At 44.7% G+C, this 15,636-nt stretch overlaps 1 protein-coding gene across 1 annotated transcript in view; it reads right to left on the bottom strand.

The window, feature by feature from the left end:
- LOC126249573 (organic cation transporter protein) overlaps positions 1-15,636 on the bottom strand; it is a 704,235-nt gene that overhangs the window by 620,122 nt on the left and 68,477 nt on the right. The window lies entirely within an intron of this gene.

Raw genomic sequence — 15,636 nt, 5'->3', positions numbered from 1 at the left:
GCAAGTGTTTCTGTACCTGTATCAGTTCAAATTGCACGTGAAAGTCGCTCTTGTCGTCAGCAGGACAATAAACTTTTTGTAGACTTAGACTTTGGAGGCAAAGTGATACCATTCCAGCTCGATACCGGAGCTGCAGTTTCATTGCTCAATCAAGACACGTACAAACAACTGGGCAAACCTCCGTTGCGTGCCGCAAGTGTTCAGCTCAATAGTTATTTAGGACAGCAGATACCTGTGTTAGGACAGTGCAGCCTTCTTGCCACATACAAGGGACAAACAAAACTTGTGTCATTTTACGTTCTTCGTTCTTCTACGGCAGTGAACTTGTTTGGTTTCGATTTATTTCAGTTGTTTAACTTGTCTATAGTCAATCAGGTCCTATCAGTGAATCAGACTGTGCCTTCCGCCAGTGTTTCTCGTCTTTGTGAAGAATTTGCAGACATTTTTGCACCGGGCCTTGGTTGCGCTAAGAACTATGAAGCACATTTGGAACTCACAGTGGACGCGCAACCGAAATTTTTTAGAGCGCGCAATGTTCCCCACGCATTGCGTGATGAGGTCGCTAGTACATTACACGATTTAGAATCTCAAGGTGTAATTGAACGTGTGCAGGCTTCTCTCTGGGCCTCACCCTTAGTAATTTTGCCAAAACCTTCCGGAAAATTGAGACTTTGCGTGGACTTCAAGGCAACTGTGAATCCACAACTTGTGACTGCTACTTTTCCTTTGCCCCGCCCGGAAGATCTTTTTGATAAACTGTGCCCGGGTAACTACTTTTCGAAATTGGACCTAGCAGATGCGTACTTGCAAATACCGGTGGACGCAGAATCCCAGCGCGTCTTGGTGGTTAACACGCATCTTGGATTGTACCGATTCAAAAGACTGCCATTCGGGTGTGCATCCGCCCCTACATTGTTTCAGCAATATTTACAAACTGTTTGTGCGTCGGTCCCTACTGCTGCGAACTATCTGGACGATATTGTGATCTCCGGAAAGACAGAAGACGAACATTTAGCCAACCTACGAACGTTATTTCAGGTCTTGCGACAAAATGGTCTTCGCTTGAGGAAGGACAAATGTGTGTTTTTTGCTCGTGACTTACCATATCTGGGCCATGTCATAAATGCACAAGGCATACATCCGAGTCCAGAGCACCTCCGTGCCATACAGGAGTTACCTTCACCACATAACTTGAAACAGCTCCAGAGTGTGTTGGAAAAAATTAACTACTATGCCAGGTTTGTGCCGCGCGCTTCTTCCATTTCAGCTCCACTTCATCGCTTACGCCGTAAAGGTGTTCCGTTCGTCTGGACGACGGAATGCGAACGCGCCTTTCGCCAGTTGAAATCGGCGTTGCTTTCAAATACTTGCCTTACGCCATTCGATCCCCAGAAACCCCTTTTGTTGATGGTAGATGCATCGGAATTCGGGATCGGTGCTGTGCTTGCGCACAAAGATGGATCGCATGATCGTCCTATTGCCTTTGCTTCAAAATTACTCTCGTCTGCGCAACGCCATTACTCCCAGATAGAGAAAGAAGCTTTAGCTCTCGTGTTTGGTGTTACTAAGTTCCATGATTTCTTGTATGGTCGTCATTTTACCATCATCACAGACCACAAACCTTTGACATCGATTTTGCTGGTCCGTTCTGGAATGCTCGATGGTTGGTTGTTGTCGATTCCTTCAGTAATTTTCCTTTTGTTGTCCGGATGTCTTCCACGACGTCATCTGCCACCATCCAAGCGTTATCGGCTATCTTTTGTATTGAAGGTCTTCCACGGACTATTGTTTCCGACAATGGCCCACAATTCATGTCCGCAGAATTTCAGTCATTCGGCAAGGCCAATGGTATTCACCATCTGACATCCGCGCCGTTTTCGCCTCAGTCAAACGGTGCCGCTGAACGGTTCAAGTCACAGATGTTGAAGTTGAAAGAGTCGCATTCTAGGGAGGACGCATTGTTGCTCTTTTTGTCTTCGTATCACTCTCAGCCCCGCGATGGTCGCTCGCCGGCCGAGTTGCTCCATAGTCGTCCTCATCGAACCTTGATGTCTTTGCTGCATCCGCCGCATCAGGTTCCAGTGCAGCGGCAGACTACTGCTTTTGCTCCTGGCGACGTTGTTTTCTATCGCAACTATCGCGGTTCACGGCGTTGGCTCGCAGGGCGCATTCTTCGTTGCCTCGGCCGCGCGAGGTATTTGGTTTTGGGGGCCTCTGGTGAGGTGCGTCGGCATCTCAATCAGCTGCGCCTCTGTCGTCGCCTGGGTTCTGCCGCTCCCCGTCTGCTTTCAGCGACGGTGCCCTCCGGTCAGCGCCCTGGGGACCCATCTACTGGCTCGCCTCATCCCCAGGTGTTACCGACGCTGCCTTCCATTTTGCCCCATGGCGTCGCGCCGCCGCCGCCGCAGCCGCCGCAGCCACCGCAGCCGCCGCAGCCGCCGCCGGCGCCGCCCGCAGTGGACGCTTCGCTGCAGCCGCCAAGCGCCTCCCTGGGTCACGCGCCGCCGCTCGCTTCCCGTGACCAGATGTCCTCCACCATGGACCTCTTGCCCGCTCCGGACCAGATGTCGTCTTCGCCCGTCGGGTGCCCCGACCACATGGAGGTCGACCCTTCGGCCGCTCCTGTCTCTCTACGGGCGCATACACCGCATGTTGACGTGCACCCTGGACTAGGGTTTCAGGCGTTTCCTAGCTCCCCTCGGACCGAATGGCCGGGTGCGGGTGGCACAGCCTCGCCTGTTGTTATGCTCCCCACCTCATCGCATACGTCAACATGGGGTCCTCCCCACGGCGGGCGGAAGCCTTATAACACGACCGTTCGCCGATTTGCGGGGGAGGAATGTGGTGTCACTGCCAGACACCACACTTGCTAGGTGGTAGCTTAAATCGGCCGCGGTCCATTAGTACATGTCGGACCCGCGTGTCGCCACTGTGTGATCGCAGACCGAGCGCCACCACACGGCAGGTCTCGAGAGACGTACGAGAACTCGCCCCAGTTGTACGGCGACGTTGCTAGCGACTATACTGACGAAGCCTTTGCTCTCATTTGCTGAGAGACAGTTAGAATAGCCTTCAGCTAAGTTAATGGCTACGACTTAGCAAGGCGCCAATTGTATCAGTGCATGTATCTTACGAGTCTCATTTGTATAGTCAAGAGAGATGTATCACAAGGATTGATTAAAAGTTAAGTATATTCCAAAGATACGTATTTTCTTTATAGTATTCAATACGTATCCTGTTCCAGACTTGACGCCAGTCGGCGTGTGTGTACGCGTGCCTTACGGCTTCCTCCTCAGTGTGGCGTGACTAGCTTGTTACGCCACAACATTTAACTCACTCATTTCTGCTTGGGGAATTGAATTAGGCATCATGCAGTACAACTGTTAGATACCAATTCGGAAGGAAACGCAAAGAAACGTCAATTTATCACTTAAGGACATTTTTTTGTATTGACACTTAAATATTACGTGTTTACTTTATTCCAAAACAAAAATGAACCCAGCATACCGTATATACAGAACATTAATGATGCATTCCGACAGCGGCTCGATGTGACGACCATCAACGTTGTTACAGACATTGTACCTCCGAAGTATGTTCTGGTACACACGCTCCATCCCACCTGGTGTCTCTTCAATTTCTACTTCAGCGGCCAGAACTCGAGCCAGCAGATCTTCCTCTATCTCTACAGGAGTCTCGTAAATTAAACTTTGCATACGACCCCACAAGTACACGCCATCCTGTCTACTCTACTGCGTACCAGGACAAGCAAGTCTGAGACTTTTTTTCCTTCCCTTAGCAGACGTGGACGCATTACACATCTCAAATAAAACGGTCGTCGAACAGAAACGGTACGTTTCCGGGCATGGGTTCCTATTGAAAATATTATTTACTCAATGTCCTCTATAAGTGCTAGAAGCTTGTAACAGGAATTTTCGAACGCTCTACACAGCACTTAAATGTGTGGAACGCGAAATATTTACAAATTTTGCGCAAAACACAGCCTCATGTCTGACAACCAAAGCTGTAGAAAGATGCGGAAACTGCATATGGCGGCCTCCAGTACGCATTCTTTCATGTAATTCGAAAATCAGTCACTAGACTGAAGTAACGACCAAAAACACGGTGAGTTCCTATATACGCTATCCTCTAGGTGCAATCTCTCCCCTACTCGTGCTTCTGTAACCTTTACATATCTTCAAAACTCGATTGTACACAAGCGTAGAACTTTGCAGTAAATGACATTGATGGGTGATGGTAAAAACACCTTTCTGAACTTCAAAATAATTTTTATTTTTGAAGTAAATGATTGTAGCTCCGTCATAAGTCGAATTGAGAAGTATCTTCTTTTTTATTTCTTGATGGTGACTAGATTGGGACACCTATTTCCATTTTCAGACGTTCCGTGTAGTAAGTGAGACAAATATAGGTAATATCCTATGTATAAAAACTATCACTGCAGAGAAGATCAAAGCGGCACTATGGCCTATTCAACAACAGTAAATACACCACATAGAACGGACTTTAGAGAACTGCAGTATGCTACAAGTTCGTAAGTTTTCAATGTGTTTTAGCCGCTAGAGATTAGGTACCTCCCTTGGCAGACGTACATAAAAGAGTGTCGTTGCTTCAAATAGATCCATAGTTTAATGATTTTAGTGGAAGTATGCAACTTATTCGGCTTAAATGAATTTCATGAAGGAAGGTGTCATACATACTGAATGTAGTGTCAGTATATTAAGCCGTAAATGTTTAGTTTAGGCATCCACAATTAAACTGTAAAGTTTAAAAATGAAACATTGTTTGACAATTCTTTAGCAACGTTAAACTCGTAGGGCAGGGCTTCCCAACCCGTGGTCCGCGGACCCCTTAGGGCTCCGCCGGCTCTTTCTAAGGGGTCCGCGGCTACCTTTCACCAAATCGTGTAAAATAATGAGTAAAATTGTTGAATAAAAATGTAAAAATCAAATTCATCACTATTTTTTTTTCGTGTGAAAAATATGTGTACTTTTACTTCAGGTCGTATCCCCAAGCAGCCTTTGCGGTTCCTAAGTGAAAACGCTTACACAGTTTAGTGCCGGAGAATGCGGCTTCTCTGATCGACTGTTTCGCAATAATACGAGGGTCGTTTGTGCGCCTTTTACGCATGCGCGGAGCGAGCTTTGTCGACCAATCACAGCACTCGCTGGCACATATGCCGCCCCAGGCATCATTAAATGTTAAACTTCCTTTGTCAGTGCACTGCCTATTTCATAAGTCGATTTTTGACCAGTTTATTACTTCTAACATGGATCGGTGGCTGAAGTCAGGATCATTGAAGAAGGGTGTAGTTTCTCCATCGCCTTCACAACAAGGGAAGTTTCCAGTTGAAATGAATGAGGAGGGAGGACGATCAATGGAAGACTTTACATACATTTGAACATTTTGCTTCGGATTTCACGAAAAACCACACACACACACACACACACACACACACACACACACACACACACAACTGTTACGAAATATGGATGCTCCTTACACAACAGTAGCCAAACAGTGGAAGTGAACAGACCATAAGTGGCAGCTTGTCAACAGCGAATAGTTTGGACGTGACGTTGGTTGCTCTTGGAGGAAGACAGCTCCATCGTCAGAAATTTCAATTACCAAGTAATTTTAATCAGGCTATAGTGTGTTGAACAAATGGAGTAAATCCACTAGTAAGTGTCTGGATAAAGTGGGAATCAAATTGGATCGTTAATTTCAAGTTGTTTTCATTCATCTCTAAACCAAAGACTATTGATACTTTGGGGGGGCGGGGTCATTGGGAACATGGCACTTGCATTAAGAAGCTTTCGGTTCCCATGGGTTTCGCTCTGAAATTTAAAGTTACTGTGCTTTTGACTGACTAGGGGTCCGCCATAGATTTTCGACTGAAGGTGTCCGCCAGCTGAAAAGGTTGGGAATCCCTGTCGTAGGGTATTGGGAGAATGTTCAGCTGGACGTAAGGCTGGAGTAATTAAAATTTGTAGCCGTTGTTACGAAAAATTACGAGCTTCAACAGTAAGTATTTCAGAAGCTCTTGTTATATTTAAAATTAAAAGAAAATATTCAGTTAAAGCCCCATGTCATTCAAGTTTAAATATTATGTCAAAGGATCAAAGAAAAGATGACGATCGCGTTATTTTACAGACAGAAACTCTTCCACGCTGGCAGAATGTCCCAGGATATCCATCCGCCCGATATTTAACAAGAGTGTCGAGAAAGATTTTGAACTACTTCACAGACAAATCTGATACATGACTGAAGTTGTAGCGCAACAAGTACCAAGTCACAAAAACAAAATATCTTTGTTATCAATGCTATGTGAGTGCTAAGCAGAAACCTTTAGACCTAACTCTTGAAATAAGCGAAATTTTACTAACTGATGTGAAACAGAACGAACACACATATGTAGTTGCAGAGAGATTTCTTTGTGGTACCCCCGGAAAATGTAGTGTAAATGCAAAGTATGAAGGGCCGTCAGACGAAAACCCAACACCGGCCACAATCGGGTCATGGAATACGTCCATTCAAAAGCAATCACTACACGCGTTAAGACATTCATCCCACTAGGAGACGAGACGATCGTCTCCTGCATAGTAGAGCGCGGTCGGCCGCTGACGGATCCACAAGCACACCTACTCTTACACTTCCTTGTCTGACTCAAACCGGCGTCCACACACATCTTTCTTCAGCTTCCTAAAGATGTGAAAATCACGTGGTGAAAGATCGGGGTTGCAGTGTTACCCAACCAAAACGCTGAAGCGTAACCTTCGTCTGATTGGCAATGTGGGGACGTGCGTTATCGTAAAATAGGGTACTTCCGTCCGACAGCATTCCGACAGCCTGAGATCAAATGGTAAAGCCAACAGTGGAAACATTCGACATCTCCTCTGCCGAAGAAATCCAAAGCTGTTCACACAAGTTCCAACAAGATCACGATGACCTCCTTCTTCGACTGCAGAGGCCCTCTGCTCGTAGAGTTACTCAAGCGTGGATCCACAATAATGCGCAGTGCTATGAAGACAATTTGCGGAAACTGAGGCAAGGTTAAAACGCCAAGAAATGCTGTCGGACGAAATCATCCTGTTTCACGATAATGTCCGCCCCCACACAGCCCTCGGACGCAGGCTGTGCTTCAGCGATTTTGTTGGGAAACACTGCAGCAGCCTCCGTACATCACGGCTCTCTCACCGTGTGATTTTCACATCTTTAGCAAATTGAAGAAAGACATGTGTTGACATTGGTTTCAACCGGATGAGGAAGTGCAAGAATGGGTGCGGTTTTGGGTGCATCAGCGGCCGGCCGCTTTTTACGAAACAGGAACTGATCACTCGCCTTCCAGTGGGGTAAATGTCTTAACAAATGTGAGGAATACTTTTAAATGAAATTATTTCACGGTTCCGTTGTGGCGGGTGTTCAAAAAAAAAAAAAAATGGCTCTGAGGACTACGGGACAACTTCTGAGGTCATCAGTCTCCTAGAACTTAGAACTATTTAAACCTAACTAACCTAATGACATCACACACATCGATGCCCGAGGCAGGATTCGAACCTGCGACCGGAGTGGTCGCGCGGTTCCGGACTGTAGCGCCCAGAACCGCTTGGCCACACCGGCCGGCGGCGGGTTTTCAGTATTCATTTAACTTTCCCTTACAGTGTGCGGAAAAGACACTGGTGCTATTTTTTCTATAGTTTGCTCCAGTTTTTAGAATCTTTACCATATCATATTAAACAAATTGATCTAATGAATCCATGGAAATGTTGTCAGATTTGTTGTTATGTTACATGGGAATCTTTGAAGAGAAGGTACCATTATTTTCGTGAAAGTTTAAGTAACCAGTAACTGAAAAAAATTAAACTATTCTCCTACTTCCTACGAATACCTCACATAAGGATCGTAAGAACAATATAAGATAAATTAGGGTTCAGGAATGTACAGTCAGTCACTTTTCTAGAACGTCATTTACGAGTGAGGCAAACACTGTACAGTGATTTGTGAGATATTTAGGAGTATCGAAGGCAGCTGTGGCCTTCATTACTAGAATTAACACTCTGGAGTGGACAGGTTAAAATACACTCCTACCGGGCAATGGAAACAGAAGCCTTAAAAATTGGTCTCATAGTAAATGAAAACAAAACAAAATATATGGTAATGTCACAATCTGAGGCCAGAAGAACCCCTAAAAACCTAAACATCAATGGGAAATGCTTCAATGGAGTGTCCTCTTTTAACTACTTGGGAGCCCTAATAACAAATGAAAACAGTATTGGAAAGGCTATAAGGGAAAGAATACAAGCAGGAAACAGAGCTTACTTTGCCAATATGCAGCTTTCAAAAATAGCCTTGTTACAAGAAAAACTAAACTGCTAATATATAATTCCCTAGTCCGCCCAGTTATCACATACGGCTCAGAGGTATGGACGTTGACAGAACACGATAAAAATGCTCTAAGAAGCATTGAGCGGAAAATACTACGCAAAATCTATGGGCCAATAAGGGAGGAAGAAGGCTGGAGAATACGCTACAATGCCGAATTACAAGAGTTAATACAAGGCAGGGACATAGTAAAATTTGTGAAATCTCAGCGAATACGATGGCTAGGACACTTGGAGAGAATGGCAGAGGATAGAATTCCTAAGAAAATGATGAAAGGTATGATCCATTCAGTTAGGCGAAAAGGGAGACCTAGAAGAAGATGGATCGATGAGGTAATAATGGATATCAGCAATATGGGAGTCCGGGGGTGAAAAAGAGCAGCAAATAACCGAGAAGTGTGGAGGGAGATTGTTGAAGAAGCCAAGGCTCACCAAGGGCTGTAGAGCTACTGAAGAAGAAGGAGAAGAAGTGGACAGGTTAACACTCAAAATGATTATATGAGAGATCGTACCTGGTGCGTACGTAGAAACTTCAGTCTCACGTAGAGAGGACGTCAATGTGATACCGCTTTTCAATTATTGCATTTTATTGGCTTTCATAACTTACCAGCTCTACCCAGAAGCAAGTTCACTGCCTTGTGACGCACTAAGTGAACGCCGCAGACGTAGATTCCATAGGACGTTAGCCATGCAATCAGTCAGAGAATTTTTGTAAAAAGAACTTACATTCTGAACAACAGAGGCTTGTTTGAGGCCTTTATCTTCTCGAATTCGTTTCATTTCTTAGAAATCCTGTGCATTCCCCATATCTCATATGCGCGTCTAGTTTTCATACAGGAAACAGAGAGAAAAACATTTTGCTCGTTAACTCTGTCACCTCCCGCCATTGATGTTCAGGATTGCCGTAATTGGGGAAGCGCTTCTTTTTACTGCTCCCAGGATGAGTCAGATATTGAATCGCGGCTTTTAACAAGACGATATTCTTTGGTAGCGGAGCGAAGAACTGTGCTTACGCAACTCGGCCGATGGCTCCGTATTCCACTGCTATCAGATACTGAGGAGTGCGGCAAAGCGCTCTGTTTTCTTAACTCTAGTCTATGTTCACCACATTGACAGAGGTTTGTGAGAATAACGTGGAGCGACCACAATCGGAAGACTGTACTTATTCGCGCTAATGCTACAGAACAGTCATTCGATCCAAAAATCTTATTATATAACGATGTCTGCGTTGTGGAGGTCCTAAGTTGTCAGCATTTCATCATTTCAACGTGCCACAAAGTAACGTACGATCGTATTTTATTTTATAATATATGAATGATCTCTTAGAGAAACCGTCACCAGGGGTAGTACAGTGAAAAATATCGTCTGGATATATAATATAATTTAATTTTTTTAGTTTCTTCTGATATGGTGCACAGATCTTTTGAAAACAATAATCTGTTCACTAGGTCGAAATTGGTCCGCAAAATACATGAAAATATTAGTGGTCAAGACGTTGTTGTTTCATTAAGTGTATTCTAACTATACGAGGGCTATTCGGAAAGTAGGGTCCGATCGAAATGGAAACGGCAGTGAAAATCCATTGAAACTTTGCATAGATGTGTCGGACGGTGTCTTTAGTATGCCCCTCGATCATTCACGTCACTCTTTTCAGTTCTGAGGGTCCAGTGAGAACGTAATCTAACCTCAGCTAACCTAACCCAACCTAACCTAACCCAACCCAGTACATGCCTAGAAAATAGTGTCTGCCGTCAAGTATGAGTACCTGTGAGAGATCTCCCCAAATGTCACGCAAGCTACACAACGTACCTTTCATGCATTTCCTTCTTCATGACAATTCTCGGCTGCACCCTGCAGGGACAATGATGACGCTACTGCAGCGCTTTCGATGGGAAGTGTTTGATCATCCACCTTACATCCCAGGTTTGTGTTCCTCTGATTTTCATCTCTGCTCGCATGAACCGCTGACTATGAAGACATCATTCTGGCATAGGCAAAAATCTGCTGGTCAGGAAGAAAGCACAGGCGGCTTCCTTCTATGACGAGGGTGCTGGGAAGTTGGTACAATGCTACGACAGATCTCTTAGTCGGAGTGGCGACTATGTAGAGAAGAAGTAGCTGGAAGGTGTAGCTAACTGTTGTAAATAAAACATTTGTAAAACTCCTATTCCTCTCTCTCAAACCCCACCCTATGGGGAGGGAGGGAGAGCTTTAGTTTTAGCGAATCAAAATTTACTAAGTAAATAAGTATTGTTTATTTATCCGTAACCATTTTCCACTCAAAAATGAGAACATGGATTTTCTTGAATTACAGCGCCAACTACCAAGAATCAAAACAAATGTTTAAGACAAAACGTACGTAGTTTTTGATGTAGAATCTGATTCTGCAATAAAAAATGGGGGTTCCCATTTGAAATTTTAAAGTTGCCTCCCACCCCATCCCCAGGGGGCTGGGGTGGCGAGCTAATTTTAGCACCAGCAAATGTCCCTCTCGAAAATAATCAACTTTGGATTCTACACATTTTTTCGTGTGAAGCTTATTTATCATGTTATTCTGGTTTGTCAACTTAAAATTCACGCCCTGTATATTCCTAGCGGGGGTCCGAGTTGAAACTAGTCGTCTGGGTAATAAATACCTTGAAAATGCGACTCTGGTGTTCCATTTCTATTATCTATATTGTTAGCCGGTGTCCCACGTCAGTAAGGATGAACTTTAACAAGATTATCATAAATTCATAAGTTTATTATAAACTAGTCTACAGTCTCTTGAATGTAAATCATGGAGGTACACAGATGACCAGCATGGAAATCAGACCTACGTGCACAACATCCTTTACCTTATCATCAGCTGATATGCATAGTTACGTTTGAATTATTTCCTCTTTTTTTGTAATACGAAACACTGTGTTGGCAGTATTTGTATATCATTCCTATACATTTTGGCAACCAAAATCACAGTCTTATTTATCAAAAATTTAGCGAGCTAGTAAGCAGTCGGTACAAATATTTAGCGCATATTAAACAGTCAGGACGGAGAACACATATGTGGGTGAAAAACAGGAAGCGAAAGAGCTCTAAAATAAGTCTGGAGTCACGATGCGCGACAAAAATAGCACTGCAGCGCGGGGCCGATTGGCTGCAGCCAAGGCACAGTTCCGATTTGGTGGACCACTTCCTATACGCCGGCATTTCGTCATTGTCCGCTCGCTAACTGAGTGCCTTTCTGTCATTATTTGGTGGCGGAGGGTGAAGAGGGGACTGGGGCACTCAATCACCGGGAGAACTCGTCCACAGATCGCGTCCTGATTTGCGTCATTTCCTCAGTAGGGCGATGGAAAAACAAAAGGTACAGGAAGACATGGTGGCCGAAAGAATCGGACTGTAAAAGAAGGGTAATAGAACGGACCCGCAAAATTGCAGACCATTATGCTTAACAACGGTTTGCTGCGGAATTGTAGAATACCTTCTGAGTTCCAATATAATAAATTTCCTAGAGATCGAAAAGCTTATGTCCACGAATCAGCACGGTTTTAAAAAGCATCGCTCCCGCGAAACTCAGCTTACCCTTTTCTCAAAGGATATACTGCGGCCTGAGGATGAAGGGCAACAGGCAGATCCCATATTCATAGGCATCCGACACTTTTTTTTTTTTTTTTTTTTTTTTTTTTGTCATCAGTCTACTGACTGGTTTGATGCGGCGGCCCGCCACGAATTCCTTTCCTGTGCTAACCTCTTCATCTCAGAGTAGCACTTGCAACCTACGTCCTCAATTATTTGCTTGACGTATTCCAATCTCTGTCTTCCCCTACAGTTTTTGCCCTCTACAGCTCCCTCTAGTCCCATGGAAGTCATTCCCTCATGTCTTAGCAGATGTCCTATCATCATGTCCCTTCTCCTTATCAGTGTTTTCCACATATTCATTTCCTCTCCGATTCTGCGTAGAACCTCCTCATTTTTTAACTTCATTGACTTCGTGACCATCAATCCTGATGTTAAGCTTCTCGCTGTTCTCATTTCTACTACTTCTCATTACCTTCGTCTTTCTCCGATTTACTCTCAAACCATACTGTGTACTCATTAGACTGTTCATTCCGTTCAGCAGATCATTTAATTCTTCTTCACTTTTACTCAGGATAGCAATATCATCAGCAAATCGTATCATTGATATCCTTTCACCTTGTATTTTAATTCCACTCCTGAACCTTTCTTTTATTACCATCATTGCTTCCTCGATCTGCAGATTGAAGAGTAGGGGCGAAAGGCTACAGCCTTGTCTTACACCCTTCTTAATACGAGCACTTCGTTCTTGATCGTCCACTCTTATTATTCCCTCTTGGTTGTTGTACATATTGTATATGACCCGTGTCTCCCTATAGCTTACCCCTACTTTTTTCAGAATCTCGAGCAGCTTGCACCATTTTATATTGTCGAACGCTTTTTCCAGGTCGACAAATCCTATGAAAGTGTCTTGATTTTTCTTTAGCCTTGCTTCCATTATTAGCCGTAACGTCAGAATTGCCTCTCTCGTCCCTTTACTTTTCCTAAAGCCAAACTGATCGTCACCTAGCGCATTCTCAATTTTCTTTTCCATTCTTCTGTATATTATTCTTGTAAGCAGCTTCGATGCATGAGCTGTTAAGCTGATTGTGCGATAATTCTCGCACTTGTCAGCTCTTGCCGACACGGTACCACACTGAAAACTGTTAAGCATACTGATTAGGTTCCCAGGTATGCGAGTGGCTTGAAGACTTCTTAAATAATAGAACCCAGTATGTTGCCCTCGACGTCGAGTGTTCATCGGAGACGAGGGTGCCGTCAGGAGTGCCCCAAGGAAGCGTGATAGGACCGTTATTATCTTCTATACACAGATGTCGAAGATGAATGACTATACGACGGTACAAGTTGACTTAGACAAAATTTCTAGTTGGTGTGATGAATGGCAGGTAGTTCTAAATGTAAAAAAAAGTAAGTTAATGCAGATGAGCAGGAAAAACACACCCGTAATGTTCGGATACAGCATTAGTAGTGTCTGCTTGACACAGTCACATCGTTTAAAAATCTGGGGGCAATTTTGCTATATGAAATGGGACGAACATGTGGGGATTGTGGCAGAGAAGGCGAATGCTCGACTGGGAAAGTGTGGTTCCTCTATAAAGGAGACCGTATAGAAGTCGCTAATGATACCTTTTCTTAAGTACTGCTCGAGAGTTTGGAATCCACACCAGGTCGGTTTAAAGGAAAACATCGAAGCAGTTCAGAGGTGGGTTCGAACAACACAAAAGTATTACGGAGATGCTTCGGGAATTCAAATAGGAATCCCAGGAGGGATGGCGGCGTTGTTTTCGTGGAACGCTACTGAAAAAATTTAGAGAACGGACATTTGAAGCCGACTGCAGACGATCATACTATCGTCAACATGCATTTCGCGTAAGGACCACGAAGATAAGATACGAGAAATTAGGGCTAATACGGAGGCACGTAGAGAGTCACTTTTCCCTCGCTCTATTAGACGTAGGTGTAGAAAGAACCATTCCCCATCCACCTCAAGAGCTCAGGAAACCGCAGGAAACCTCAAACAGGGTAGCCTGATGCAGATCTGAACCCAGTACTACATGTATAGACCAACATCATTAACACATAAACATTCATTGAAGTTGGATGGCCGGCCGGTGTGGCCGTGCGGTTCTAGACGCTTCAGTCTGGAACCGCGTGACCGCTACGGTCGCAGGTTCGAATCCTGCCTCGGGCATGGATGTGTGTGATGTCCTTAGGTTAATTAGGTTTAAGTAGTTCTAAGTTCTAAGGGACTGATGACCCTAGAAGTTAAGTCCAAAAAAAATGGCTCTGAGCACTATGGGACTCAACTTCTCAGGTCATTAGTCCCCTAGAACTTAGAACTAGTTAAACCTAACTAACCTAAGGACATCACACACATCCATGCCCGAGGCAGGATTCGAACCTGCGACCGTAGCTGTGTCGCGGTTCCAGACTGCAGCGCCTAGAAACGCACGGCCACTTCGGCCGGCAGAAGTTAAGTCCCATGGTGCTCAGAGCCATTGAAGTTGGGTGTGAAGTTTCGAGTTATATCGAGATGCTGAATATTCTATGGTATTTTTCTCTAAAACAGGATGTGATTGACCGCCTTCCACTGATATACTCCCTCACAAAAAAAGTGAAGCACCCAGAAGTGGAGGAGGATACGGAATGAAACTTCCCGGGTTGGGAAGGTATGTGATGTCGTTTCGATAATTATAAAATCTAGTAAAAAACAACTGTGCTCTTGGCAGTATGAGCCCAGTTATCAGTATAACGTTTTACCACTCTGGCCTGAATGTATGCTCTGATTCTGCTGTGAAGAATATCACAAAGCTGTCTCCTCTCCTGGGGCACGCTGCCCACAGCTGCTGTCGCTACTGACACCAGGAAGCATTTATCGTCCAAGATGGTCCCACATATTTTCTATCGGGAAGAGATCTGGGGAGCTTACTGGCTATGGGAGTACCTCAATATCACGCAGACATTTCATAGAGACACTTGTCATGTGTGAACGAACATTGTCCCGTCGAAAAATGGCGTCACGATACTGTCGCATGAGATATAATGTATGGGGACATTGGATATCTGTACCATACGGTTGTGCCGTCAGAGTTCCCTCAGTCGCTACCAGGCGTGACCAGAAGTCGTACCCGATGGATCCCCACACAGCGACGTCAGGAGTAATATCGCTGTGCTTCTTCAAAGCATTGGACGAACAGGACCTTTCCCTAACCCGCCGCCATACTCGCCAACGGTGGTTAACCGAGGTAGGCAGAACCACGGTTCATCGTTGAAAACATTGCAACGTCATTCATTACCAATCGAGGCTTCCTAGTTAGCGCACCAACCAAATCGCGGCTGTTTGTGTTGTGGTTTTAATGACAGACTACGCGTGGTACGGTAATTCCATAGTACGGCTGTTGCTAGTCTCCGACCTATGATGCGGGACGACACAGGATGTTCCAGGAAGACCACTACTTGTTCTCGGATGTAAATCATAGATGTGAAGGTTTATGATGTGCTATGTCCACAATATGGCGATCCTCAGTGGTGTTGGTCAGATGTGGTCGACTGGAAGCTTGACGACGTGCATGCTAGCCCTCTCGTTCGCATTCAGTCCAACATCGTGAACTGGCACATGTGAATGCTCCATAAATATGGACGCTGCACGATTCGACCAGTCGGGAAAATGGAGACAAAC

The sequence above is a fragment of the Schistocerca nitens genome, chromosome 3 (assembly GCF_023898315.1).
Source record: "Schistocerca nitens isolate TAMUIC-IGC-003100 chromosome 3, iqSchNite1.1, whole genome shotgun sequence".
Lineage (NCBI taxonomy): Eukaryota > Metazoa > Arthropoda > Insecta > Orthoptera > Acrididae > Schistocerca > Schistocerca nitens.
Note: the sequence above shows the minus strand (reverse complement) of the source record. Positions and strands in the feature narration are given on the sequence as shown.